The sequence below is a fragment of the Bactrocera dorsalis genome, chromosome 1 (genome assembly GCF_023373825.1).
Source record: "Bactrocera dorsalis isolate Fly_Bdor chromosome 1, ASM2337382v1, whole genome shotgun sequence".
Lineage (NCBI taxonomy): Eukaryota > Metazoa > Arthropoda > Insecta > Diptera > Tephritidae > Bactrocera > Bactrocera dorsalis.
This window is the reverse complement of record NC_064303.1, coordinates 72,958,216-72,963,166: the sequence shown is the minus strand read 5'-3', so window position 1 is coordinate 72,963,166 and position 4,951 is coordinate 72,958,216. Positions and strand designations below refer to the sequence as shown.

The following is a 4,951-nucleotide window of genomic DNA, read 5'->3' as shown; positions in this document are numbered from 1 at the left end:
TATACGTCTTGGTTGTTTTTCCAACCAGGCTAGTACAATTTCGGAATCAGACCACATGTATAGTTTGCATTTGGTCATGTTTAAATGCATTTGCACCATGGCTACTAATTTTGAAAGTACATAACTCAAGTCGTGGGAGACTTATGGTTGTCCAAGGTGCCACTATTGTCTTTGCTACTAATAAGTGGCTTGTGGTCGTGGTGTCACTTTGCGTGCGTATATAGATAGTAGCGCAGTATGCCTTCTCTGAGGCGTCACAGAAGCCATGTAATTCGACTTTCTGATCGGGAGAGTAATTTACCCATCGCGGAATTTGTATCTGAGAAAATCATTCAGATTGTTTGCGAAGTGGGACCATTTTTCTAAGCGAAGAGGTTTCACTTGTTCGTCCCAGTCAGTTCAATCTAGCCATAATTCTTGTATTAAGATTTTCGCTTGGATCATAATTGGCGAAAGCCATTCTGCGGGGTCGAAAAGTTTTGCGACCGAGGATAAAATCTGTCTTTTTGTGATGGCTGATAATGCGGATATGGACTCTGCCGTGTATGAGAACTGGTCCGATATCGCATTCCATTGGATGCTTAGTGTTTTTGTTGTACTTTCCTTTTCGAATATAAGGAAATTAGTGTCCAACAAATTTTAGTTCGGAATATTTTTGAGTATATTTGGGTGATTTGCCGTAATCTTTTTTTAATGGAAACCCTGCGGATTCGAGGGCTTTTATTACCTGTAATAATGATTCGTATGCTTTTGGAAGAGTGTGACTTCCATACAGAATATCGTCAACATACGTTTGAGTTCTCAACACTTCAGTTGCCAGAGGAAATTCAGACTTTGTATTGTCTGCCATTTCGTGGAGTGTTCGAATGGCTAGATATGGTGCACAGTTAACGCCAAATGTAACTGTTTTTAGTTTGAAGTGGCGTAAAGGACTGGTGGGAGATCTTCGGCACATAACACGTTGAAAATTTTGGTCGTTTTTATGTACGCCTATTTTCCGATACATTTTTTCAACGTCCCCATTAAATACGTATTTGAATATACGCCAATTTAATATCCGAAGGATTAAATCTAGTAGGTGTGTGGATCCCGTAAATAGGATATTATTTAGGGAATTCCCTGAAATAGTGGTTTTCGAAGCATTAAAAACAACTCTTACTTTTGTTGTTTTTTTTGTCTGGCTTTAATACTGCGTGATGTGGCAGGTAAAAGGAGTAGTATTTACCGTTGGCGATTTTCTCCCCTGGGTTTCAGGCCCGTAGCCAGCTTTTCATTTCGGAGGGGGCTGAAGTAAAAACATATATAAACTTTGAATTTTCTGTTTATTAAAAAAAACAATATAAATTCATATACGTATTACTTAAATTATTTGGTAGTTGTAACTTAAATAAGTAATATTTTTCTTTTCTTCTTGTTTGCCATATCATTAATTACTTCATCTGGATCTATTTTAATATCCCAGTGCACTGCAATAACAGCAAGTGCACTCAGCCGCTCATTGCCCATCACACTGCGTGGTAAAGTTTTTATTCTTTTTAAGGTTGAAGAAGTTCTTTCGAAGGAAGCGGTCCTCACTGGAAGAGTTGGTAAAATTGTAAGCAGGTAGTGAATATTTTTAAAATACGTTGCATCGTAATGTTGCAGTAATTTCAACACTTCTATGGTTGGATCTATTGTTGATAAGCTGCAGGCACGTAGCCAGGGGGGGGGCTAGAGGGCTGAAGCCCCCCCCCGAAATAAGGAAATTTTTTAAATAAATCGCAAATAAAAAAGATTTATCACTGACTGAATCTTTTGAAACTCTTATACACAACTCAGCTCAAACCTATAACAGTCGTACGCAACTACACTAGACGGTGACTGAAAACTTATCAAAAGTCATACTTAAGCGTTGTACAGATCTCCATCTTGATATGGCAAAGTTGGTTGGACAGGGATATGACGGAGCAGCAAACATGTCAGGGCATTTAAGTGGAGTGCAAACCAGGATAAGACAACTGTATCCAAAAGCACGATATGTTCATTGCGCTAGTCACCGATTGAACCTTGCGCTTTCTAATACTATGTCATTACCTTCAATACGAAACTGCCTTGGTATTGTCAGTGAAATAGCAAATTTATTTAGAAACCATTCAAATGCAAACACAACTTTCCAGGACGTTATACAGAAGCACGCACCAGAAAGCAAAAAAAGACGACTTGTTCGCCTTTGTGAAACAAGGTTTATAGAAAGGCATGAAAGCATTATAAGCTTTGTGGAGCTTTTCAAATTCATTGTACTAAGTTTGGAAATAATTTCGAGTAAGACATGGTCCATTTCGTCTAAAGCATCAGCCTTCTTAGCAGCGGTAGAGAAAAGCGATTTTTTGCTTAGTCTATTCGTCTGTGAGCAATTGTTCAGCTTAACGCTGCCACTGTCTATGTAACTCCAAGAAAAATCTATGGATTTTGTATCAGCAATGAACCGAGCCAAAGAATTAATAAGAACTCTGCACCAGATAAGAGAAACAGCGGATGGTTTTTTCAACGATATTTTCCAAACAGCATCACAAATGTCTAAAGATCTTTATGACATAGATCTTGTAGTGCCTAGAGTGACTTCGCGTCAAACTACTAGTGCTAATCCACCTTGCACAACCCCTGGAAGCCACTTCAGAGTTACAATACTTATTCCATGCGTTGATGCTCTGATTCAAAACATGACAGAACGTTTATTAGTGAATGAGGATATACTCTCGTCATTTCAAATTCTACTCCCAGGTTTTGCTGCAATTGATAATGCCGAAGAATTAAAAAATTTAACTATTTACTTCGAGGAGCAAATATCAATGACAGCATTAAAATCAGAGTATCGATTGTGGTGTGCCAACCAGGCCCGTAGCCAGCTTTTCATTTCGGGGGGGGGCTGAAGTAAAAACATATATGTATAAACTTTAAATTTTCTGTTTATTAAAAAAAACGATATAAATTCATATACATATTACTTAAATGATTTGGTAGTTGTAACTTAAATAAGTAATATTTTTCTTTTCTTCTTGTTTGCCATATCATTAATTACTTCATCTGGATCTATTTTAATATCCCAGTGCACTGCAATAACAGCAAGTGCACTCAGCCGCTCATTGCCCATCACACTGCGTGGTAAAGTTTTTATTCTTTTTAAGGTTGAAAAAGTTCTTTCAACGGAAGCGGTCGTCATTGGAAGAGTTGCTAAAATTGTAAGCAGGTAGTGAATATTTTTAAAATACGTTGCATCGCAATGTTGCAGTAATTTCAACACTTCTATGGTTGGATCTATTGTTGATAAGCTGGCACACCACAGTCGATACTCTGATTTTAATGCTGTCATTGATATTTGCTCCTCGAAGTAAATAGTTAAATTTTTTAATTCTTCGGCATTATCAATTGCAGCAAAACCTGGGAGTAGAATTTGAAATGACGAGAGTATATCCTCATTCACTAATAAACGTTCTGTCATCTTTTGAATCAGAGCATCAACGCATGGAATAAATATTGTAACTCTGAAGTGGCTTTCAGGGGTTGTGCAAGGTGGATTAGCACGAGTAGTTTGACGCGAAGTGCCAAAACGATCTTGAGACATTTGTGATGCTGTTTGGAAAATATCGTTGAAAAAACCATCCGCTGTTTCTGTTGTAGTTTGTTGTTTTAACGGTTAGCTAATCCCCGTTAGGATGGTAAGGGTTGTTTGTGTTGTCGTCGAGATCATCTAACGGTAGGCCCAAGAAACGTGCTGTTTCGACGGGGTCGGATCAAAGGGAAGAGGGTGTTAGATGGGTGGGGTTTGTGGGGCATGCAAAGAGGTCGCCAGTGTCATGCGGAGACTCGTTGCATGCAGGACATACATTAATACCTAATGTCGGGGTCGATTCTGGATAAGTAGGAGTTTAACCTGCTACAGTACCCAGAACGAAGTTGTGCTAGGGTCACTCGCGTTTCTCGAGGCAACTGGAGCTCTTCATCTGCAATAGGTGGTGCTTTGACTCCAAGAACGCCATTCACGGGAAGGGAGTCGGTGAAGGTGTTAATGGCTCCACTGTGAATGACGGTCAGTGCCTGTCTGAAGTCTGTAGCGTCCGAAGTGCGGTCGGCGTACTGTACGATGTCGTCGACGTAGTCGAGGAATGACCTCTTGATGCTCCTAGGAGGCGGCTCCGCTCCAAGCAGATGGCTGCAAGGGTGATTCCTACGGAAACACCCCAGCAGGAACTGCCTGGAGAGGAGTTCATTATGCCCCTTTACAAGAAGCATGCGCGTCTCACTATGGAGGTGTTCGATGGGAGACATCAAGAGACATCCCGTCGTAGTCCGGAGTGCTGTGTTCTGGCAGGTCTGTAGTTTCCTCATCTGCGTGCCACTGCATCCAGGCGACCATATCGGTGCTGCGTAGTTGAGGACCGGCCGGCCGATTGCCTTGTAAGTTGCCAACAACGTTTCTTTGTCTTTTCCCCATGTGCTGCCGGCTAGCGACTTGAGGATCTTGTTGCGGCTCTGTACTTTGGCGATAATCGCGGTCGTATGGGGAGAGAAGGAGCATAGACTATCAAGGGTTACGCCTAAAATTTTAGGGTTATTGACAGTCGGAATTTTGACGCCGTCGACTGCAATATCAAGCTCAAGTCTATACTCCTTCGTCCAGTTTGTGAATATGGTCGCTGTGGATTTGGTGGGGGAAAGTTGGAGATTCTGTGCAGTGAGGAAACGAGAAAGGTCGGAGAGGTAGCTGTTCACTTTCGAACACATGCCATCGATTCCATTGCCCGACGTCAATATCGTGCAGTCATCAGCGTACGAGGTTATGGAGACCCCCTCTGGTGGTTGAGGAAGTTTCGAGATATAGAAATTAAAGAGTAACGGGGAGAGGACACCACCCTGCGGAACCCCCTGTTTAATTCTTCTAAGTTTAGATGTTTCACCTCGAAATAGTACGGAT

At 41.2% G+C, this 4,951-nt stretch overlaps 1 long non-coding RNA gene across 1 annotated transcript; it reads left to right on the top strand.

Moving 5' to 3' along the window:
- Window positions 1–1,491: 1,491 nt before the first annotated feature.
- LOC125775758 (uncharacterized) lies at window positions 1,492–3,887 on the top strand. Its single transcript, XR_007421366.1, has 2 exons — window positions 1,492–1,602; window positions 3,227–3,887. It is a non-coding gene; the product is annotated as an uncharacterized LOC125775758 (long non-coding RNA).
- The last annotated feature ends 1,064 nt before the right edge of the window (window positions 3,888–4,951 follow it).